Raw genomic sequence first — 25,843 nt, forward strand, 5'->3', positions numbered from 1 at the left:
TTGAGACTCTAGAAAGGGTACAGAGAAGAGCAACAAAGATGATTAGGGGGCTGGAGGCTAAAACATAGAGGGAACGGTTGCTGGAATTGGGTATGTGTAGTTTAATGAAGAGAAGGGTGAGGGGTGACATGATAGCAGTTTTCCAATATCTCAGGGGCTACCACAAAGAAGAGGGAGTCAAGCTATTCTCCAAAGCACCTGAAAGCAGGACAAGAAGCAACGGATGGAAACTAGTCAAGGAGAGAAGCAACCTAGAACTAAGGAGAAACTTCCTGACAGTTAGAACAATTAACCAGTGGAACAACCTGCCTCCAGAGGTGGTGAATGCTCCAACACTGGAGGTTTTTAAGAAGAGACTGGACAGCCATTTGTCTGAAATGGTATAGGGTTTCCTGCCTGAGCAGGGGGTTGGACTAGATGACCTCCAAGGTCCCTTCCAACTTATTATTATTATTATTATTATTATTATTATTATTATTATTATTATTATTATTATTATTATTATTATTATTATTTTTTGAGTTTCACCTGTATAGAGCTTCTCCATCTTGGAACAATCTCCAAAAGTTTCTTTAATTTTATTTTTAAAATGGCATAAAAAGAAAAGGAGGGAATTTGAGGGAAACAGTTCAAGGAAAAAGGATGTTTTAAAAATAAACAGGATAAGTGCACCAAAACCAAAGGACAAATTGTGAATTTTTACCGGAACAAAACATACCCATATATGGTAGCATGTCGGTTGTTGAGGCAACCTGAGTAGACAAAGGCAGAAATAATGTATGCCAGTTAGGCACTTCTGATAGATTGTAACCTTTGCGGGCCTATCCAATGGGACCAAAGGAGAGGGAAATGGGGCGTGGCGATAGGATGTACAAAAATGACTGCTCAACGTGGCTCACGTGTGGTCCATTGCTTGGGAACTTACTGCATGAAGTCTCGACTCGGATCCACCGCGCTTTACAAACCAAGGTAAAAACACCTAAATAAGTGTTAATACATCCTAAACACTTCAACGTGAAAAACTTTTGTAAAGCTTTAGCAAAAACCTCACTCATCTGCTAAAGCTTTACAAAAGTTTTTCACGTTGAAGTGTTTAGGATGTATTAACACTTATTTAGGTGTTCAAATTGCCAAAACTCAGAAGGGGTTTAGTCTCACACAAGGAGAGAAGATTGAACAACTGTTATATCACTGTAACATGGAGGACGCTAAGCCTGTGAGTATACCCATGCAAACTGATTTTCACATTTTGGCACATGAACCAAGTCCTGAGTTCGAAGATCAAACACTATATCGCTCAGTCATTGGGTCGCTGCTGTATATTAGTAGTTGGACTAGACCCGACATTGCACTTAGTGTTAATCTTTTATCACGACACGTAGGCAAGGCAAAACAGTTTCATTGGACATGTGTTAAAAAGTTATTGAGGTATCTAAAACACACTAAAGACATGAGGTTGTTGTTGGAACCCACACATACTGACTATGCAGAGTTATGTGTGGGTTCCAACAACAACCTCATGTCTTTAGTGTGTTTTAGATACCTCAATAACTTTTTAACACATGTCCAATGAAACTGTTTTGCCTTGCCTACGTGTCGTGATAAAAGATTAACACTAAGTGCAATGTCGGGTCTAGTCCAACTACTAATATACAGCAGCGACCCAATGACTGAGCGATATAGTGTTTGATCTTCGAACTCAGGACTTGGTTCATGTGCCAAAATGTGAAAATCAGTTTGCACATTTACAGTATTGAAGCTATTAACCTAAAAAGGAAAACTTTATCAGGATAGTGCCTGCAAAATGAAAGTCTGACTATTTTCCCTGAAAACTAAATCAAGGTAAAAATCACCTTTGTAGAGGGCGACGGACCGTGCTTCAGAGAATGCATGTTACACTTGCAGGAAGGCAAGAAAAAACACGACGCATAATCTTACTAAATACCTTTTACTTACAAAATATAAAAACTAAATATATATTATACAGAGCTAGCTAGCTTCATCCTAACGTAACAGTCAGTAACAGCAAAGTGAAAAAAGAACAATACAGATAATAACTCTGGGAACTTCTTCTAGACATGCGCACTAAACAGACTGAAACCATAACATAGCTAGTCATATGGGATTCACTATGGTTACTAGATAAGTTATCACAACAGGTGCAGAGAACAGGGGAAATGTACAGTTAGAAATGAACTTTTCTGACGAACAAAAAAAAACGTGCAGTGACATTCCCCTTCTTTCGTCAGCAAAGTGAAGACTCAGGTAAGGCACATCTTCTGACGCAGATACTCATGCTGGGCTGTAGGAAGTGGTTTGTTCAGCATGTCAGCAATTTGATCACGTGTAGGCACATACTGTAACGTCACAAAACCTTGTTTAACCAGTTGCCTTATGTTTTGATATCGGATGTCAATGTGTCTGGACCTTGAACCTGTAAAACGTGTTTTAGAAATATAAACCACAGATTCATTATCCTCCATTACTGTGATTGGTCGAATCGGATGTGTCCAGATCTCTGTGACTAAAGCATCAAACCAGGTTAAAGAATTGCATGCATCAGACACACAAGCATACTCAGCTTCTGTAGAGGAACAAGAAACAAAATTCTGTTTACGCACATGCCAGTAAACAGGACATCCATTTAAGAACATCATGTAACCTGAAGTACTTTTTCGTGACTTCTTATCACTCGCCCAATCTGAATCTGCAAAACAACATAACTCTGCATAGTCAGTATGTGTGGGTTCCAACAACAACCTCATGTCTTTAGTGTGTTTTAGATACCTCAATAACTTTTTAACACATGTCCAATGAAACTGTTTTGCCTTGCCTACGTGTCGTGATAAAAGATTAACACTAAGTGCAATGTCGGGTCTAGTCCAACTACTAATATACAGCAGCGACCCAATGACTGAGCGATATAGTGTTTGATCTTCGAACTCAGGACTTGGTTCATGTGCCAAAATGTGAAAATCAGTTTGCATGGGTATACTCACAGGCTTAGCGTCCTCCATGTTACAGTGATATAACAGTTGTTCAATCTTCTCTCCTTGTGTGAGACTAAACCCCTTCTGAGTTTTGGCAATTTGAACACCTAAATAAGTGTTAATACATCCTAAACACTTCAACGTGAAAAACTTTTGTAAAGCTTTAGCAAAAACCTCACTCATCTGCTTATTTGGACCAATATAAACAATGTCATCGACATAAACCAGAATTATCTCATACCTATTACCGGATCTTTTGGTAAACACGCATTCATCTGTTTCGGACGTAATAAAGCCCATTGAATTTAGTTTCTCAGAAAGACATAAGTACCACATTAAACCAGACTGTTTCAGACCATAAAGACTTTTGTGTAGAAACCAGGTATCCCCTTCTTGCTGTCTGAAACCTGGAGGACCTTTGACGTAGATGTCTTCATCAAGATCAGCGTGAAGATAAGCCGTTTCAACATCGAACTGAAAAACTTCCAGGCCAAGGATAGTTGCAGTGGCTAAAGCAATTTTCACACTTTCAGTCCGCACTGTGGGTGAGTATGTATTTGTATAGTCCTCAGGATAACGTTGAGCAAAACCCTGGGCTACGAGTCTGGCCTTGTACAACGACTCACCATTCGGCTTCTTTTTGATCCTGTAGACCCATCGAGTACCAATAACTTTCTTGTTTGCTGGAGGGCTCGCAGGCGTAAACACTTGGAGTTTCTTTAGACTGTCCATTTCAGCCTGCATTGCCTCAAACCATTTATCTTGTTCTGATTCAGGAAGATGTTTGATCTGTGTGAACTTCTCAGGTGGAAGTGTTACATTACAAATCAAAGGTACAGGTGTTTTTGTTACTTGCCACGAATACCGTTTTGGAGGAATTCCCTTTGTGGACCTCTTGGAACGTCTCGGGCCAACCGTCCATTCTTCTTCCGTGTCGTCCTCGTCTTCATCATCGTCGCCAGCAGCAACATCAGCGGCTTGCGAAGACGGAACAGTAGGTTGAGAAGAACTCGTGGAAGGAACATTCTCCTGTGATTCTTGATCAGGTTGCGTGGCATCAGCAACATCATCTCTAGGAAAATAAACTCCAGGATCGTTAGAATGAATCCTGGACCAGTCAGCATCTTCCTCAAAAGTAGCAGATTGTGAAACCACAATAACATGATGAGAGTCAATGTATTTGCTCCATTTTGAATTATCATCAATGCCCATAAATCTCATCCTTTTTGCTGCAGGACCCCCTTTCTTTCTTTGGGCTAAAGGAATATTCACCATAGCATAGGAACCAAAAATATGGAGATGTGAGAGATCAGGCTTGTGTCCATACAACATGAAATAAGGGGTCTGATTTATCGCACTACTCCAAATACGGTTGATGATATGGTTAGCATATTTGATAGCTTCACCCCAGTATGGAAGACTGAGGTTAGCATCTTCAAGGAGGCAACGCATCATGGTTTGCAAAACCCCATTTCTGCGTTCTGCCACCCCATTTTCAGCTGGAGTATAAGGAGCAGATGTCTGATGTACTATCCCATTCTTACGCATCCAGTCCTGGAAACGCTGAGACATGAATTCAGCACCGCGATCACTCTGGATTCTGGCAATGTTGACCTCGAATTGGGTATAGACAAGACTAGCAAAGTCTTTAAAGATCTGAAAGGTCTCAGATTTTTCTTTCATAGGATATACATATCCATATCTAGAATAATTGTCAACGATTGTCAAGAAATATCTTTTACCACCAAGTGTTGGTGCAAAAGGACCAACTATGTCAGTGTGTACCAAATCAAAAATGCGTGTTGACAGGCGTGTAGCGCGTTTTGGAATTGCTGCTGCTTTGGATTTGGCTTTCTTGCAGACAGCACAGTCCAAGAACACCTTACACCCCTTTAGATCCAAACCTCTTGCGAACTCTGGCATCTTCTTCAGAACACGGAAACTGGCATGACCCAATCTTCTGTGCCACTTATGGATACACCTGGAATGCAAAGGTTTACCTGTTAGTGAATTCTCAACTTTAGCATTTTTATTAGGAACCCCAGGCTTGCTGTGAGCAACCTGTGTCTTTTTTGTATTTTTATCATTATTAGGAACCTTTGGAGTAGCAACAGGATCTCTCTCTGAGACGCCTCTCTCTGGGCCTGTGCTCTTTGGAACGTGTATACTTGCCTGCTCTTGCTGCTTAGGCTTTGGTTTTAAGTAATAAACACCACCAATCACCATGGTTTCAGCAACAATATCTCCATCTTTGACTATATAACTTGCTTTTTCAAGATGGTGGACCTGAAAATGAGAAAACCTAGACAAATGACTCTGACTAAGCAAATTACTACTGGCAGACGGAACATAGTAAACGTTTGGAATGAGAGCACCGAGCTCTTCAATGTAGACAGTTCCTTTTCCCATGACCTGAACAGGATGATTGGAAAAAGAGTAAAGTTCACGAAGTTCAGGTTCAGGCTCGTGCATCTCAGTGTAAAGCTCTTTTCTGTAGGTAACATGTAATGCTGCTCCACTGTCCAAAGTCCAAAGAAGTCGTCTGTCGTACTCTGGTTGAGGCTGTGGATCGTTGGTCACAACCAATGTGACAAGTGGAGCTTGTGGATCATGCCTGGAACCACGACCACGACCTTGTCGTCCGCCTCTACCTCTGCCTCCTCTGGAATCTGTTCCTCTGGGCTGGTATGTGACGGGCGCTGGAACTCGTTGGAGACAATCCCGGGTGGCATGTCCCACACGATTGCAGATGTAGCATCTTGGCATCCTTGGAACGTAGGTCCTTCCACGGAAGGCACGCCTCGCTGAAGCTCTTGATGCAGGTGGTTCCCTTAAATGTGACGCAGCTTGCATAACTGCCTCTTCTTCAGCTAAAATCCTGCATACATGATCCACTGTGCGTTGAGCAATAGGCACTTGATTAATCTTGGAAATAGCATCTTTCCACTCATGATTCAAAGAATTGATGATAATGCTGATCATTTGAAAATCATCAATAGGATAGCCTTTTTCACCCAGTTCTTTTCTAATACCTTTCATTTTAGTCAAATGTGCTCCAATATGTTCACCAGGTTTTAATCTGGAACCATGGAACTCAGACAAAAGCAAACATGTAGACTCAATTGATGTAGGCCGATAACATGCCTCTAACTGAGTCCAAATTTGTTGGGCAGTTGCATCATGTGAAAACGTGAGCTGCAATTCAGTGTCCATTGACATCAATAATGTTGTGCATGCTCTATTATCCAAGTCCCATATGTCAGGAGTCCATGGCTGGGCAGGAGGATTAAACACCATCATGTGAGTACCTTCTCTGCGTAGCAAAAGTCCAACCTCACTGACCCATGCCCTGTAATTCTGTCCTGACTTCTTTAATTTTGAATCACCAGCCAGTGGTACAATGGAAGGTGTTTGATGAGGAATATACAATTGAGGTACTGGCTGTGCAGGTTGTGCAATCCGACCATAACCTGCAGGGGGCACCAGTGGCGTCTGTGCCTGGACATGCGGCAGTTGCATGGAAGCTGCCGGTAGTCTTGGTGCTGGCTGTGACTGTCTTTGAGCTGCTATTCCACCCTGGCCAGCAGGAGGCGCTGGCGCTGGGGCTGATGCATTAGCATAACCTGCAGATGACACTGGCTTTCGCATATAAGAACCCGGTGGCAATTGCATGTGGGCTAAATATGGCTGTGCTCTGCCAGGTAGAGGGGCTTGCATAGAAGCAATATTAACAGGAGAAGCAACAGTAACAGGAATCCTAGCACCATCAGGGACTGGAGCCTCAGATAACGGCAGAAATCTTGTATCTCTGAGCAAAGACTCCTCCATAGACAATTGCGAGAGTAAGAGCTCCAATTCATGTCTTAATGCAGCTTCACCAGTAGATGGTGCTATAACATTTGCTTCAGGCATCACTGTGGCTCTGTATGTCCTTTGGGACAGCCCATAATCATGTGACATAGGAGCCTCCGGTTCCCAATCGTCTTGCATGACACTCAATGATGGGCGTGACTTTGGGTTTGGGGAAGAAGGAGGCAATATGGCTTCTCCTTGTGGGTGTGGCAATATGGCCGGTTCATGCTCATAATTCCTCTCATAGTGCTGAACCATTGACACATATTTCTTTGCCTGCTGCAAACGCCTTTCAAAAACCCCAATTAGTTCACAGTAGCCTTGCATAGCCCTATCTCGCATAGTTTCCTTGGGGCTTGAAGGGGCAGAAGGAATTTTCTTCGGCTGAACTTTAGGTTTCGCTCCAAGCCTTTGAAATTCATCTTGAGCCCCTGGAGTGTGAACATTTTCAAAAGCAGCTGCCAGGGAGCTTGGAAAAGTAGAAAAAGGAGTGACTGACCTTGCATCGTGGACAGGAGCAGGTGCGTCTTCTCCAAGGCGTGTGGCCGAAGCTATCGGAGTTCTTAAGGTCGAAGGGAGCTGCCCCACAGAAAGACTCCTTTCCAGCCGTGGCTTCCTTCCTGACATGTTTCAGCAGTTAATCACCGCTGCCCCACTAGCACTAACTAACTGATAACAGCCGCAGAAACATGCATCTCCAAAAACATAAATCAAACCATCCTCGATACCAAAATGTCAAGGTAAAAATCACCTTTGTAGAGGGCGACGGACCGTGCTTCAGAGAATGCATGTTACACTTGCAGGAAGGCAAGAAAAAACACGACGCATAATCTTACTAAATACCTTTTACTTACAAAATATAAAAACTAAATATATATTATACAGAGCTAGCTAGCTTCATCCTAACGTAACAGTCAGTAACAGCAAAGTGAAAAAAGAACAATACAGATAATAACTCTGGGAACTTCTTCTAGACATGCGCACTAAACAGACTGAAACCATAACATAGCTAGTCATATGGGATTCACTATGGTTACTAGATAAGTTATCACAACAGGTGCAGAGAACAGGGGAAATGTACAGTTAGAAATGAACTTTTCTGACGAACAAAAAAAAACGTGCAGTGACACAACGTGGCTCACGTGTGGTCCATTGCTTGGGAACTTCCTGCATGAAGTCTCGACTCGGATCCACCGCGCTTTACAAACCACTTTTCTATTTTCTGCAGAATAAATTCTTTTCTTACCAATCCAATTTTGTTGGTGTTTTAATTCCATTTCCAACAGTCGGACTCCCCTAAAGAGAAAGCAGTTCCTGAAAATAACAAGTACAGATACACATTAGTATTTCACTAATTCTCTATTCTATCGCCTGGAGGTTCTCTAGGTTTTTGGGGATGTTTATCATGAAACCTCTGTATTAATCTATCTGGCTTTACAACTTTACTCTTCACTCATGTAGCCTCGGAAAAAGGATAACCTTTCCATTGAACTAAGTACTGTAATTTCCCCTTATACAATCTAGAATCAAGAATTTGTTTTATTTCATAATGGGTGTCACCCTCTACCACAGACATGTCAAACACAAGGCCCGGGGGCCAGATCCAGCCCGTGAAGTGGTTTCATGCGGCCCGCGAAGCCATCCTGGAAACAGTGAGGGAACGGCCCCCACTGCCTTGGCACTGGCCCAGAGACCCTCCTCCTGCCAGAGACCCTCAGATCTGTCCCACTCCTGCCCAGGCCCCCATAGGCACCCTTGATGCGAACGATGTAGAGCTGGCCATGCCCACCCAGTAGGCCATACGCACTTTAGCCACGCCAACCCAGTAGGCCACGCCCACCCAGGCCACAGCCACCCGGCCCCCTGAGAGCAACTGCAATGCTGATGCGGCCCTCAATGAAATTGAGTTTGATACCCCTGCTCTACCATAATGGGACCTGGCGCAGTTCAAGGTACTGGTCTCAATGTTGATTCTACAACTGGTTTCAATAAACTGCAGTGGAAAACTGGATGTATTTGTCACTGCGTGTTTTTTTAGTTTTGCCAGCTCTCTGCACCTGTGTTATTATCTTATCATGTAACCATAGTGAATCCAGCTATGTCCAGCTATGTTATGGTTTCAGACTGTTTTGTGCGCATGCCTAGAAAAAGTTTCTCACAGTTACTACTTTACTTTTCTCTTCTGCCTGATGAGAGAATGTAGTCAGTTTAGGTCTTTTGTTTTCTCATTAAAGGTTTTACAATAGAACATGCCTTGGATTTCTTTTCTTTGATATTGAACCACGGTCCATCCTCCTCTGGCCAGAATGTTAATTGTTCCGCAACATTTGGTAGCAGAGGATGGTTTGTTTTTATTTTCAAGATTTATTGATAGGCATTTAGCCAGGCAGTTAGTCCGGCACTGAGGAGGCTGTGATTAATTGCTGCAAAATATGCTGAGGAAAAGGAGAAAGAAGAAGGCCAGTTATCTCTCTGCTGAGGATGAGGCAGCCGTTTCACAGAGAGATCTCCCTTCACGTTTACAGACTCCGTTGGCATCGGCTACACGTCTTGGAGAAGCAGCCTCTGAGCCAAGGTCAGTTTCACCATTTTCTGTTTTTACAGACTCTCAAGCTGATGCCCCAGTTGTAACCTCTGCTCATGGGGATCAGGCTGATTATGAGAGATTTGGTGCTAGACCTAAGGCTTCACTAGGGAAGGAAGTGATGTATTATCCTCCAAGCCCTGAGAGAACTGTGCAGGAGAAGGCTTTGCAAAGTTATTATGAACAAATTGAAGTTTTTGAGCAGGAGCTGCTAAACGCAAAGTTGTGTGCAGCATGGTATGAAAAGCATGGGAGAGCCTCTGCTGGCATTCAGTTTTCAGAATTCGCCATTTTGCCTCCCTCTACACAAACAAAGCCACACCCACAAGGGATCGCCATTTTGCCTTCTTCCTCAAAGACAGAGGCACGCCCACAGTGGAATCTTGTGTCAGACGAATGGGAGCCTGACTGCCTTCTGTGTCAAATGACACGTGAGGATACAATGGTGCCTGAATCTAATGTTATAGCACCATCTGCTGGTGAATCTGTTTTACAAGATGCGTTTCAAAGAATGCAGAATGCATTTTCACAGATGTCCCTTCAGCAGGCATTGCTCCAAGCTGCCACGCCTCCTCATTCATTGGGAGCTTCAGCTAGAATGCCTATTAATACTGCTACTATTTAGGTTCCTGTCTCAGATGGAGCAGAGCAGCCTTCACCCCAAGTGCAGCCTCCACTGGTTCCTCAAATACAAAGGCCAGTGCTAACTGCAGGCCAACTTACTGTAGCAGCTCAAGCGCCAGCACCTTCTGCTGGCCAGGGTGGCATTGCAGCTCAAGTACAGCCACCCACAGCACCAGTACCTGTAGCAGCTTCAATGCAACTGCCGCAGGCCCTGGCACAGGTGCCACTGGTGCCCCCTGCTGGTTATGTCCGGATGGCACAGACTGCACAACCAGCGCCTCCTGCAGGCCAAGTCCCATTTGCACAACCTGCACAGCCAGTGCCCCAATTGCATGTTCCTCAACAGGCACCCTCTATTGTACCACTGGCTGGTGATTCAAAATTGAAGCGGTCAGGACAGAATTACAGGGCATGGGTCAGTGAAGTTGGACTTTTGCTTCGTAGAGAAGGTACCCATGTGATGGTGTTTAATCCTCCTGCCCAGCCATGGCCTCCTGACATATGGGACTTGAATAATAGAGCATGCACAACGTTATTGATGTCCATGGACACTGAATTGCAGCTCACATTTTCACAAGATGCAACTGCCCAACAAATTTGGGCTCAATTAGAAGCATGTTACCGGCCTACGTCCATTGAGTCTACATGCTTGCTTTTGTCTGAGTTCCATGGTTCTAGATTAAAACCTGGTGAACATATTGGAGAACACTTAACTAAAATGAAAGGAATAAGAAAAGAACTGGGTGGCGGAGCCAGCTGTCAGAGCAGGTGGCTGTGTGAACCGATTTCTCTGTCACACACAACCTCTCACCCAGTGTTCGCAGGGGCTTTTCGGAGCCCTAGGAGGTCCTGTACGGACAGCCGAAGTTGCAGGCGTCCCGGAGAACCTACATGTGCGGCGGCTCGTGTCGGAGATCCGGAGAAAGCCTGATGCGAGCGAACTGGGGAGAAGGAGGCCATTAATGGCCAACATGAAGATCTGACAGAGGGACGGAGCCAGCACGGAACTAGCGGTACAACGGTAGAACGGAGCTGACGGAAAGTATATCTGAATATATATATTCGAAAATATCAGAAAGCGCTTGGGAAAGAGACTCTGGCTTGAAGTGGGTGCCTCACGGAGAGGGAACAAGCGGCGATAGAAGCACTGAGAGAAGGCGTTAGACGAGAGTGACAAGAAGAGGAAGCCAGGAAGTTATTAGACTGTAAACTAGCTGTGGAAACTGCTGTAAACTGTAAATTAGCCGTGAATGCAGACGAAACGACAGAAAAGCAACAGGGCAAAGATTACCTTTGGAGCCTCGGAGCCTCGGAGAGTGAGCCTTTGAAAAACCGGGCGTGGAAAGTGAACTGTTTGGACTGTCTTGGTAAATTTTGAACTTTTGAAACTTTGCTCTATTTGCCACGGGTGGTTAATGGACTTAAGATGGAGTAAGTGACATAGCAACTTAGTAACTGAAGTCTGGATAGTGAGACACCTACTGGTCTTTGGTGGCAGAGAAAGACATAAAAGGTGCCAATTTCAGAGCCGGAAATGAAATAGGAACGTGATTTTGAACATATCTAGATAAATATATTACATAATTTTATTATATAACCTGTTTAGTTGGTAATAAGTATCTGGCTGTAATTGTTATACATAACCCTTCGTTATATAGTTAAAAGGTTTATATAAGGCTAAAGGAAGTAAATACTTGTAAAGCGTGTTTGTGATGAAGCAACCTGGTTAAATATGACAAGTATTCCGAGTCTAAGTCTAGCGCAGGTAAGAAGACGGCAACACAGGGGCAAGGGATGTCCTCAAGCCCTTCTAGTCAGAAATCCATAGAGGACATGTTGCAAAGGGAAAGATCAAATTCAAATTCTTTTAAAGATTTACAAGCCCTCTTACAAAATATGCATGAGGCAATGACCAGAAATCATGAGGAGATGAAGAAAGAAATAGCTCAAATAAGGAACGATACTGGTGAACTTAAGGGGAAAATCCAAGCGATAGATGATAAATTTGAAGGGATTCAACAACAATTAATTAAAAATGAACAAAGGTTACAAGATATGGAAGCTAGAATGGAAAAAGAGGAGAAGAGAGTTGAGGATCTAAATGAAACACTACTTCAGGCAAATAAGGAGTTAGAGACAACAGTTATTTTTCTGGAAGCGGAAAAGGCTGCTCATTACCTACGTTTCCAAAATGTTCAAGAAAAAAGAGGGGAAGATTTGCTGGATATGATGGCAGAATTAATGGCAAAGGCACTTGGTTTAGGGAAAGAGGAAATGTTGGCGGAAATTGACGAAACATACAGGGTTCAAACTAACTATGCGAGGAGACACAACCTCCCTAAAGAAGTACATGTAAGACTGGTTAAAAAATCAACCCGGGATGAACTTCTGCATAGATCAAGAGAGGAGCCATTAGAATTTCGAGGACAACAAATAACTATTCTTAAACAGATACCTAGAAGGATGAGGGATTTGAGACGCGGCTATCAATTTTTAACAACGAAACTGATTAGTGAAAATGTGAACTTCAGATGGCTAACTCTAGAAGGTATTTTAGTTACGTGGCAGGATAGAAGGTACAGATTGGATTCGATAGAGAAGGCAGAAGATTTTTATAAACTCCACTTTAATAGCCAGGATGAAGTAGAAGTAGAAGATCAAGACGGAAGGGACGTAAGAGAAAGAGACACAAGACGGATAGTTTTGGAAGGGAAAGCTTTAGGAACAGAGGATAGAAGGAATAAACCTGGAGAGTCCACAGAGTTACATGGAGTCAGAGATAAGGATGCGAGAGAGCCCCGAATTACGAGATCTACAAAAACTAGAAATAAGTAAAACAAAGGGAGATGAGTGTAGAATTTTGTCAACGGATTAAACTCGCCAGTGAAAAGGCGGAAACTTTTTAATAAGCTCATTAGCCAACAATTAGATATCGTTGCAATCCAGGAAGTCCATATAAAGGAACAACAAAAACATTTACTAGCCCAACCAAAATTAGGGAACTTATTCATTTCATTAGACCGACAAAAGAAAAAGAGAGGGGTGGCATTATATGTAAATCAGAAATTGGCAGCCAAACAAATTTATAATGACAAAGAGGGTAGAATATTGATAGTTGAGGTTGAAATAAACCATAGGAAGGTGATGATGGTAGAGATATATGCCCCAAATCGCAATCAAGAACAGTTTTTCAAGACACTACATAATAAGATATGTAGCATAGATTATGATGAGATCTGCTTGCTAGGAGACTTTAATGCTATTTTAGATACGAATCTGGACTATATGGGCAAGATGATTAGGAAAAAGAAAAGAAGAACTTTACCGAGATCTTTTTTTAATTTGGCTAGAGACTTAAACATTCAGGATGTTTTGAGGGAGAGAAACCACAAGGCAAGACAATATACATATTACTCTAATCGGCAAAATTCATGGTCTAGAATTGATATGGTATGGATGACAAAAGAAATCAACTCCGAAGTTGAAGAGGTGTGTATTGAGACAGGCACTTGGGCAGACCATAACCCCATGAAATTTAGCTGGAAAGGTTCAAAAAAAATATCTAGATGGACCTTACAAAGATCAATCTTAAAAGAAAATGATTTTAAATCAAAGATGGAGAGAGAATTAGATCTCTTCTTCAAGGAAAATAAAGTTGAAGACACCTCTGTACAAAATAACTGGGACACAGCCAAGGCAATAATGAGAGGAGTAGCAATGGCATATATGATAAATAAGAACAAGGGGAAACAACAACAACGGAAAAGGTTAGAAGGGGAATATAAAAGTTTAGAAACAATACTCCAACAAGACCCACAAAAAAAGAATATCAGACAATCAATGGATTTGATTAAACATAAGCTTAATATTCTAGATAAAGACAAACTAGCACAACAAATGAGAGGCATAAAACAAAACTTTTTTGAAAATGCAAACAAACCGGGCCGATGGCTCACATATAAATTGAAAAAACAAAAAGAGAAAAGCTGGATTAGTAAATTATGTGATGACAAAGGGAGAATACACTATCAGGAAGAGGAGAAAAAAACTATAGCCCAGGAATTTTATGAGCGATTATACAAAGAAGATAGTCAGATAATCGTGGAGAAAGTGGAGGAATGTTTCCAAAAAGCTAAACTACCTAAGGTTACAGAGGATATTAGAAATATGCTGAACAAAGAAATTAGGTTGTCTGAGGTGATAAAAGCCATTAACGAACAAAAAAACAATAAAGCATCGGGTCCTGACGGTCTCCCGATAGAAATCTATAAGGAACAACAAAATATTTTAGCACAACCCTTACTGGAGGTGTTTAATGCGATATTAGAAGATGCAAGAACGCCTAAATCTTGGTCTGAGGCAAATATAGTTCTCATCCCGAAAGACAATACTGATCATACATCAATTCAAAATTATAGACCTATATCGCTACTCAATTCGGATTATAAGATATTTACATCAATCATAGCTGAACGACTTAAACGATTCCTGAATGACTTTATACATGAATGGCTTCCTTGCTAAGAGGCAAACTAAACATAATATTAGAGTAATACTGGATACGTTAGAGTATTACGAACTACACAGCGGACAACAGATGGCGTTACTATTTCTAGATGCCCAGAAGGCTTTTGATAATGTGAAATGGTCATTTTTATATCAACAACTCAATTTTATGGATATGGGTGAAAAATTTATAAACATAATTAGGGCAATCTATACTAACCAGGAAGCAAAAGTCATTATTAATGGGGAAACATCTAGGAAATTTCAAATCCAAAAGGGAACACGGCAAGGTTGCCCTTTATCTCCACTGCTGTTCATACTGACACTAGAAGTCCTAACGAGAATAATTAGAAATGACCCACAGATAAAAGGATTAGCTATTAAAAAGGAAACTTTTAAACTCCAAGCATTTGCGGATGATCTGGTCTTCATCATGGAGGACCCATACCACACGGGACCAAAATTACTGGAAGAATTAATTAAATATGGTGAAGTTGCTGGATTGAGAATAAATAGACATAAGACTAAGATGATTGTTAAAAATATGACTAACAAACAAAAAGAAAAATTGGCTGGAATTATGGACATAGAAATAGTCAAAAAAATAAAATACCTAGGAATTAATATCACGGCTAGATGCACCTCACTTAAAGAAGATAACTATGATAAAATAGTAAAACAAATAAAAGATGATTTGGAAAGATGGGGAAACCTGAAACTTTCATTATTGGGGAGAATTGCGGTTATCAAGAAGAATGTCCTGCCCAAAATCTTGTTCTTGTTCCAAAATATTCCAATACAACTTGACTCTAAATTCTTTCGAAATCTGAACAAACTATCACTAAATTTTGTTTGGCAAGGGAAAAAACCAAGAATCAAAATGAAATACTTGCAGGATACAAAGGAAAACGGGGGTTTTGGATTGCCAGACTGGGAGTTATATTATCATGCTGCGGCGTTAAATTGGATTAGAAAATGGATAATTTTGAAAAATAGAAGATTACTGACTTTAGAAGGCCATGATTTACAATTTGGTTGGCATGCCTTTTTATGGACTGAGAAACAAGGATTATCTTCACACTTTCAAAAACATTGGATTAGGCAAGCATTATTTAACATCTGGAACAAAATTAGAACTCACAATTATACTAAAATACCAGTCTGGCTATCCACTCTCGAAGCGATTGTTTACCCAAATCTATTTGATTTGGGCAACATAATTTCATATAAGGATATCATGAATGATGAGGGGGAATTGAAGTCTAGAAATGAATTAGATTTACAAGGAATAAAACTAGATTGGTGGGCCTATTTACAGATTCAATCAAGATTCGGAAAGGATAAAAAAGAATGGGGGATAAATACCCAGGAAACGGCCTTGGACAAAATATTATTGGGCCCAGATAATAAACAGATAAAGAAATTATATAATTTGCTTCTGGGATACAAGTTGTTCAAGGAACAAGTGAAGGACCCTATGTTGACTTGGGCTAAAAATCTGGGACATGGCATTGATCTTGATACATGGCAAACACTCTGGGACAGAAATAAAAGAATAGCATTGGCTTCATCTTACAAAGAAAACCTATTCAAAATGTTCTATCGATGGCATCTTCCTCCAGCACGTTTAGCCAAAATGTATAAGACAGTATCTCCCAAATGTTGGAAGTGCTCCGAAGAACTAGGTACATACTTTCATACGTGGTGGTCCTGTAGCAACTCACAAAGATTTTGGCAAATGATTTGGGCATGGCTAAAAGAAATATTAAGACATGAAGTTGAGTTCAGTCCAGAATTTTTCCTATTGGGCATAACAAAAGAGAAATACCCTAAAGACGAGTTGTATCTGATGATTCACATTATTACAGCAGCAAGAATGTCATTTGCCCAGAATTGGAAAAGGAGTGAAATTCCAGTACAAAACGAAGTAATAAGGAAAATTTGGGAATGCGCAGAAATGGATAAATTAACGTTGGAAATTAAAAATAAAGACCAATCAGGTTACTACAAAATTTGAAATAAATTTTATCTTTGGCGGGAACAAAAGGAAGGTCTCTATTAGAACTTATAGATTGGTTGATTGTTCTAAGTATTGTATTATATTTAATTGATTTGTATCTTAAGTGTATTTTATGTGTACATATATATATATATGAATATTGTAGACAAGAAGGTATGTCAGTCCGTTTGTACCGTGTCCAATGTTTTAAATAATAAATTTAATAAAGAAATTTTTTTTAAAAAAGAAAAGAACTGTGTGAAAATGGCTATCCTATTGATGACTTTCAAATGATCAGCATTATCATTAACTCTTTGATTTATGACTGGAAAGATGCTATTTCTAAGATTAATCAAGTGCCTATTGCTCAACGCACAGTGGATCATGTATGCAGAATTTTAACTGAAGAAGAGGCACTTATGCAAGCTGCGCCACATTTAAGGGAACCACCTGCATCAAGTGCTCCTGTGAGGCATCCCTTCCGTGGAAGAGCCTATGTTCCAAGGATGCCAAGATGCTACACCTGCAATCGTGTGGGACATGCCACCCGGGATTGTCCCCAACGATTTCCAGCGCCCGCCATGTACCAGCCCAGAGGAACAGATTCCAGAGGAGGCAGAGGTAGAGGCGGATGACAAGGTCGTGGTCATGGTCCCAGGCATGATCTGCAAGCTCCACACAAGTCATTGGATCATTGGCTTTAACCAATGATCCACAGCCTCAACCAGAGTACGACAGATGCCTACTTTGGACTTTGGACAGTGGAGCAGCATTACATGTTACCTACAGAAAAGAGCTTTACACAGAGATGCATGAGCCTGAACCTGAACTTCGTGAACTTTACTCTTTTTCAAATCATCCTGTTCAGGTCATGGGAAAAGGAACTGTTTATATTGAAGAGCTCGGTGCATTCATTCCTGATGTTTACTATGTACCATCAGCTAATAGTAGTTTGCTTAGTCAGAGTCACTTGTCTAGGGTGTCAAAATTCCAGGTCCATCATCTCAAAAAAGCAAGTTATGTAGTTAAAGATGGAGATATTGTTGCTGAAACAATGTTGATTGGTGGTGTTTATTACATAAAGCCAAAGTCTAAGCTGCAAGAGCAGGCAAGTATACCAGTTCCAAAAAGGGAGAGCACAGGCCCAGTGAGAGATGTCCCAGAGAGAGATCCTGTTGCTACTCCAAAGGCTCCTAAAGCCAACAAGAAGACAAATAAGACACAGGTTGCTCACAGCAAGCCTGAGGTTCCTAATAAACATGCTAATGTTGAGAATTCACTAACAGGTAAACTTTTGCATTCTAGGTGTATCCATAAGTGGCATAGAAGATTGGGTCATGCCAGTTTCTGTGTTCTGAAGAAGATGCCAGAGTTCGCAAGAGGTTTGGATCTAAAGGGGTGTAAGGTGTTCTTGGACTGTGCTGTCTGCAAGAAAGCCAAATCTAAAGCAGCAGCAATTCCAAAACGCGCTACACGCCTGTCAACATGCATTTTTGATTTGGTACACACCGACATAGTGGGTCAGAGCAAGATAAATGGTTTGAGGCAATGCAGGCTGAAATGGACAGTCTAAAGAAACTTCATGTGTTTACACCTGCAAGTCCTCCAGCAAACAAGAAAGTTATTGGCACTCGTTGGGTCTACAGAATTAAAAAGAAGCCAAAGGGTGAGTCGTTGTACAAGGCCAGACTTGTAGCCCAGGGTTTCGTTCAACGTTATCCTGAGGACTGTACAAATACCTATTCACCCACAGTGCGGACTGAGAGTGTGAAAATTGCCTTAGCCACTGCAACTATCCTTGGCCTAGAAGCTTTCCAGTTTGACATTGAAACGGCTTATCTACACGCTGATCTTGATGAAGAAATTTATGTCAAAGGTCCTCCAGGTTTCCGACAGCAAGAAGGGGATACTTGGTTTCTACACAAAAGTCTTTATGGTCTGAAACAGTCTGGTTTAATGTGGTACTTATGTCTTTCTGACAAACTAAATTCCATGGACTTTATTAAGTCCGAAACAGATGAATGCGTGTTTACAAAAAGATCTGATAATAGGTATGAGATAATTCTTGTTTATGTTGATGATATAGTTTATATTGGTCCAAATAAGCAGATGAGTGAATGTTTTGCTAAAGCTTTACAACAATTTTTCACATTGAGGTCTTTAGGACATATTAACACTTATTTAGGTGTTCAAGTTACCAAAACTCAGAAGGGGTTCAGTCTTACACAGGAAGATAAGATTGAACAACTATTGCATCACTGCAACATGAAGGACGCTAAACCAGTGAGTATACCCATGCAAACCGACTTTCACAACTTGACACATGAACCAAGTCCTGAGTTCGAGGATCAAACACTTTATCGCTCAGTCATTGGGTCACTGCTATATATTAGTAGTTGGACTAGACCTGACATTGCACTTAGTGTTAATCTCCTATCACGACACGTAGGCAAGGCAAAACAGTTTCATTGGACATGTGTTAAGAAATTATTGAGATATCTAAAACACACCAAAGACATGAAGTTATTCTTAGAACCCACACATACTGACTATGCAGAGTTATGTTGTTATGCAGATTCAGATTGGGCAAGTGATAAGAAATCACGTAAAAGCACTTCAGGTTCTTTGATGTTTTTAAATGGATGTCCTGTTTACTGGCATGTGTGTAAACAGAATTTTGTTTCTTGTTCTTCTACTGAAGCTGAATATGCTTGTGTTTCAGGTGTATGTAATTCTCTAATGTGGTTTGATGCCTTAGTCACAGATATCTGGACACCTCCGATTCGACCAATCACTGTGATGGAAGACAACGAATCTGTGGTTTATATCTCTGATAATCACTTTACAGGTTCCAGGTCTAGACACATTGACATCCGTTACCAAAACATAAGACAAGCAGTTAAACAAGGTTTTGTCAAATTGCAGTATGTGTCTACACATGACCAAATTGCTGATATGCTGAACAAACCACTTCCTACAGCCCAACACGAGTACCTGCGCAAGAAGATGTGCCTTATCTGATTTTCTGCTTTGCTGACAAAAGAAGGGGATGTCACTGCGTGTTTTTTTAGTTTTGCCAGCTTCGCTCATTTCTATCTGTACATTTTCCCCTGCTCTCTGCACTTGTGTTATTATCTTATCATGTAACCATAGTGAATCCAGCTATGTCCAGCTATGTTATGGTTTCAGACTGTTTTGTGCGCATGCCTAGAAAAAATTTCTCACAGTTACTACTTTAGTTTTCTCTTCTGCCTGATGAGAGAATGTAGTCAGTTTAGGTCTTTTGTTTTCTCATTAAAGGTTTTACAATAGAACATGCCTTGGATTTCTTTTCTTTGATATTCACCATGCAAATGAACCACGGTCCATCCTCCTCTGGTTGGAATGTTAATTGTTCCGCAACAGTATTTCCCTCAAGAGTCGTGGGAGCTTGAAGGTTTATGATTCTTACAATAGGGATGGGTCCAATAAATTTAGGTCCTAGCTTTTTACAGGGTAGCTTTAATCTTAGTATTTGGTTGAGAGACAGACTTTCTCCCCTATATGAAACGGTTTCTGGGGAATCACTTCTTATCTGCTTGCTCTTTTTGAATCTTTGTGGCTTTGGCTAAGGCATGTTTGACGGTTGTCCAAGCACTCTGCAGTGAATCTACCCACTCAGTGTTTGTGAGGAGGGGGGCTCTTGAGGATATTCAGGCATGGGAACGAACTCGCTGACTGTAGCCACTTTGAATGGAGTAAGTCTGGTACTGCTGTACACAGTGTTGTTGTATGCCACTTCAGCAAAAGGCAGGAGATTTGCCCAACTAGTTTGCTGATAGTTAACATAGCATCTCAGGTATTGTTCCACCATTGCATTCGCTTGTTAAGCAGCTCCATTCGTATTTGGATGAAAAGCCGAGCTGAGCCCCTGGGTGGAGCCAATCAGCTTCATGAACTCCCGCCAGAATTTTGCTGTGAATTGGACCCCTTGCTCTGGTATAATTCTTCTTGGTGCTCCATGGAATTGGTAGATGTGTTTTAAAAACAGCTTTGGCAGTTTCTGGGTGGAGAGAAGACCAGGGCAGGGTATAAAGTGAGCCTGCTTTGAGAAAAGGTCAATAACAGTCCATATTACAGTATTTCTGCTATTTTCAGGGAGTTCTACGATGAAGTCCATTGCGATTTCCTCCCAGGGCTGGGATGGTTCTGCAACATGCTGTAATAGTCCAGGGGGTTTCCTGGTCTTTTCTTCATGGCAGCACAAATTGCACAGCTCTTTACATAGCTTTCAATGTCTTTTTTCATTTCTGGCCACCAGAACTGCCGTCTTACTAAGTGTAAAGTCTTTAGAAACCCAAAGTGACCAGCTTGCTTGGCATCATGGCTTCGTTGTAGGGGTTGGACCCTGAGAGTGCTAGGAAGGTACAATTTGGAACCTTTCCATGCTAATTCATCTCTATAGGTTAAGAATTGCCTGTTGTCTCTGAACCAGGGGTCGGATTTCAGTTTGGTTCTGAGTTTCTGGGTCAAGCTGCTGTTGAGGTCAGGGGATTGTTTTTGCACTCAATGACTAGTGGTGACTTGAGAGGCTTTCTGTGGAGAGGGGATGATAGCATTGACCACTTCCTCATGATGGCTTTTATAGTGTGGCATTCTAGACAAGGCGTCAGCTAGGAAGTTCTTCCCTCCAGAAATGTACCTTAGAGAGAAGTTAAAACAATTTAAATATTGCGCCCATCAACCCTGTTTGGGGGATAACTTCTGCAGGGTTCTAAGTGCCTCAAAGTTCTTATGGTCAGTCCACACTTCAAATGGTATCTTACTTCCCTCTAGGAAATGGTGCCAGGTTAGCAATGCCCATTGCACAGCAAATGCCTCCTTCTCCCATACAGCCCATCGCCGCTCTGTGTCAGTGAGTTTCCTGGAGGTGTAAGTGCATGGTTGCAGGTCCCCCTTGTTGTTTTTCTGAAGAAGGACTGCCCCCACTGCAACATCGCTGGCATCCACTTGGATGATGAACTGCTCCTCAGGGTTAGGATGTTTGAGGACTGGTTCTCCCACGAACAACCTTTTAAGCTGTTCAAAAGCTGCTTGGCATTCTATAGTCCATTTTAAAGGCTGGCCGGGATGGGGTCCCCCCCATTTACCTGTTTTCAAAAGTTCAGTAATTGGTAGAGCTATTTTAGCGAAGGAGGGAATGAATTGCCGGTAAAAAATAGCAAACCCCAGAAAGCTCTGTAGTTGCTTACAAGTCCAAGGGGGTTGCCATTCAAGAACAGCCTTGACTTTTTCTGGGTCCATCTCCACCCTTTCGTTTGAGATTTGGTACCCTAGTTAGTCAAGGCATTTCTGATGGAACTCACATTTTGATAGCTTGATGTAAAGGTTTGCATTAATGATTATTTGAGTGCTTCGTGAACCAGCTTGACATGCTCTTCCATTGTTTCTGTAAAGATGAGGATGGCGTCAAGGTAACACTTCATTTATCAGCTGCATAAACACAGCAGGAGTCCCCTGGAGAACAAAGGGCATCACTTTGAATTGGAAACTCCCCAACGGGCAATTAAAGGCAGTTTTCCATTCATCTCCCTCCTTAATTCTTACTTGGTAGTAAGCTTCCCGTAGATTTAGCTTAGTGAAGATCTTCCTCTTAACTAGGTTAGTTAACATGTCCTTCATAAGGGGAGTGGGAACCCAAGGACAAGCTGATAACATTTTAGCGAGCTGTAGAGCTAAGGGGAAAGCCCATGCTTTAAGCTAATTGGGGAATGTGATTTATGACAGTTTATTGGGAGTGGGAATTGCACTTTGTTACTTTGTATCAGGGGGAAGGGAATTTAGTTTTTGGGTTCAACTATGTAGTGCCGGTACTTTGTTTCCCGAATAAAAAGATTCTTTAAGGTAAACAATGCCTTGAACTTCTTTTGAAGGGTTTCATCTATCAGAACCATGACACCAATGTTCTCTTGCTACACTCAGCTGGTTTTCTCACCAGTTCTACTTTCTTGGGCTGTTTCCCTTCCTCTCTGGGGTGCTCCTGAGACCATTTTTTCATGATCATTCACTCTATGGCTTTCTCCCAATAGATCCTTGGACCCCACTAAGCTAGCCAGTCCAAGCCTAGGATCATATCTTCAGGCATTTTCAGAGGAACCACAAAATGAATAGTTTCCTGGTACTCCCCCATCTCCAGCTGCACTGGCTCGGTCAGGAGAGAGGCAGCCCCTCCCTTGATCAGTGAACTATTTACATGCTCGAACCTGACAGGCCTCTTTAACTTCCTTACACATAGCCCCAACCTTTGCACTACTGTTTTATTAGGCAACAAGAGCAACCTGAGTCTATGAGCGCTTTCACTACTCCCTCCGCCCCCGACCAGAGAGCCATGATGCTTACTTTGAATTTAAGGTGATTTATGGGTCCACTCACCATCTGATCATCCTCTCCCTCACTCTCACTGTCATACAGGACCATTTGAGGCTCCTTTTCTGTTGGAGTTCGATCCCCTCCACTACCTGGAGAGGAGTCCTCAATGACCCTGATTGCCACACATGATTTTTCTTTTCCCTTCTTAGGCGGCTTCTTCAGCTTTGCAGGAGCTGGTGCTGCAGGGGTTTTGCAGGGTGCTGGCGCCGGGCACATCGCAGGTTGGTGGTGCTCCTGACCGCAGCAGAAGCACAGGATAGGTTTCCTCGCAGGTGCACCGGCCGTGGCTGCTGGTGGCTTTCTTCCCAGAGACCATCTCTCCTGGGGAACCTGGTGCTCTCACCATAATTGCACAGAGTTAAATCCAATTCCACTGTGGTGACTAACTGGTACCAGTCGTCAAGCCGATTTGGGATGCCTCTGGCCAGGCACAGTTGGAATAGATCGCGACTCAACCCCTCACAAAAGAATTGAGTTAGAAGCTGTTCTGGCCAGTGCCTCAGCCTCCCTGCAATTCTTCAGAAGTCACGGATGTACTCGATCACTGGCCTGGCCCCTTGTCTAATTCTCCTGACTTCCATTTCTGCCTGTTGATTCTGTGCGGGGTCTCCAAAACGCGCCTGAAGACCCCCCAGTAGAGCATCTGGTGTTGCTAGTTTGGGAGCATCGTCAACATGGAGGATGGTCACCCATTCTGCTGCTTCTGCTTCAAGATTAGCCATGATGACATCTACTTGGGCTGTCTTGTCTGGGTAGTCATTCCCATAACAATCAAGGTGGGCCCAGACATGGTTCAGGAAGAATGCCAACTTCTCAGGGCTTCCGTCAAATATCACTCTTAAGGGTGGGTGGCTGAAGTAGTCAGGGTGCTGGTGCCAGCTGAGGTGCCTGTAATCCCCTTTCATCAGCTTGGTACCACCCCATCTGAGCCCCAGGCTGGGGTCCTGGCTGCAGCTGTCCCCCCAGCATCCCAAGGTAAAGGCCCAATGCTGGCAGTGGTGGCTGCCAGCTAAATCACCCCAGCTGGGGAGCAGGAGCAGTTGGCATGTGGTAAAGTGGTTGGTTTGGGCTAAGACTCAGCAGGGGTGTCAATACAGATGGCTGATCCACTCCTCCTTTCATCGCTGTAGCCGCAGCCCCAATTGGATACTGGTGCATGAGGATCGGCACCAATGTCAGGCTAGGGGTTGATCCCAGTCATGGCCTGAAGTCTAGGGGTATGGTCGGTTCTCTCCCCCCTCCCCCCCAGATGTCCAGTCTGCTGAACTTCTGCCTCAGCTGTTCCAATGACTGGCTGCCACACCACAACAAGTATCGACCTGTCTTTCCCATTCCCTCAGCAGCCCTCTGCTTCCACCATTCAACTCCTCCTTCCCATTCAGGTTGAGGACGATGTGATCGGAACTCAGCTTCTACAGCTCTCCGCATTGTCCAATAGAATTCACAATAATTGTTATCAGAAGCATTCTCTGTTCACCAGAACTTTCACTTCTCTAGCTTTTTCACAATGATAAACCACTTGTGGATTCCACTCTCTCCCCATCTCCCCTCCCCACTTTGTAGGCAAGCTAAAGGCAAGCAGTGGTCCTAAAGGCAGCCGGGTTCATAGCTTGACAGAGTGACTCTTATGCCAATTCTACTGTAATGGGTCAGGTTGAAACAGTCAGGCAGAGTTGGTCCCCAAAGAATCTGGCCCCATGTCATGAAGGGTGTATAGGTGGCAATCGGCACCTTGACTTGCATCTGGAAGCATCCTGGAAACCATTGCAGCTGGTGGAGCAGAGGTACAACATGAGTGGACCAAGGTGCACAAATAACTGCTTGCACTGCCACTTTCTGAACCAGCTTCCAAATGCTCTTCAAGAGCAGCCGCATGTAGACTGCATTGTTTTAATGTATTTGGGAGATGACCAAGGCATGTGTGACTGTGAGAGAACCTCCTGGTTCAGGAAAGGGTGCAAGTGGTGCATAAAATGAAGTTGTACAAAAGCTTTCATGGCCATGGCTGCCACCTGTTCCTTGAACTGGAGCTGTGAATCCAAGAGGATACCCTGATTTCTCACCAGTTGTGTTTGGGGTACTCCAATCCTATGGAATTGGCCTCAGAGGAAGAAAAGCCAGCACAACACCATGCCCCTTCTCCCAACCCTCAGCACCAGAAGACTTCCATAATCAATATCAAAGGCTGCTGAGAGCTAAGGAGATCAAAGATGCACCATCTCCATTCTTTTCCTTCCAGAGGTCATAAGTGTGATCAACGCGATGGTTAATGACATAATGTGATATGTGAAACTTTGCCCATTTTGATGACAACAAGCCATAGTTAACCTAACCATGGTAAGTATGATACATAAACCCCACATGTACAATAATCTTGATGCCACACACGGGCAGAGAGAACTGGGAATGGAAGGGAGAATGGTCTTACTGGGTTGTTGCAAACTTTACTCCCTTCCTTGGATACTGTATATGCTTTCCACTGGTGGTTCTCTGAGCATGGCACGAGGAAAGAAAACTGAACCCTCAGCAGCCCTCGTTGATGCAGATGCCAATTTGGGGAAGTGGTTAAAAACCTACGGCAAGACTAGAAGAGCAGTGCCCAGTTCCCTTCCCCTCTTCAGCCACTTCTGGTGTTAGGATTACAACTCTGCTGTGGTAGGGAGTCCTAGCTTTGTAAGCTTGTGTGAGGTTGACTGTGGGTGGTATAAGTGGGGGAAAGAAGGGTTAAACCAAGCCATGTGGTGCTCTTATATACCCCTTTGATTTAAAAGAACTTTCAGCCTCACATGGCAAAATTATGGAGCAAAATGTTTTTTTTCCTACCATGAAAATGCCTCATTTCCACAAGACTGGATAGCTTGGGATCTAAAGGAAGTTTCC

The 25,843-nt window shown here is 42.6% G+C and overlaps 1 pseudogene across 1 annotated transcript in view; it reads left to right on the plus strand.

Annotated features, from left to right (window-relative positions):
• Positions 1–25,551, plus strand: part of LOC310648220 (charged multivesicular body protein 2a-like) — a 55,859-nt pseudogene extending 30,308 nt beyond the window's left edge. Inside the window, exon 8 of the transcript in view lies at positions 25,431–25,551. The product of the transcript in view is annotated as a charged multivesicular body protein 2a-like (transcript). The remainder of the gene's footprint in view (positions 1–25,430) is intronic.
• Positions 25,552–25,843: the final 292 nt, after the last annotated feature.

Source organism: Vipera ursinii, assembly GCF_947247035.1.
Source record: "Vipera ursinii genome assembly, chromosome: W".
Lineage (NCBI taxonomy): Eukaryota > Metazoa > Chordata > Lepidosauria > Squamata > Viperidae > Vipera > Vipera ursinii.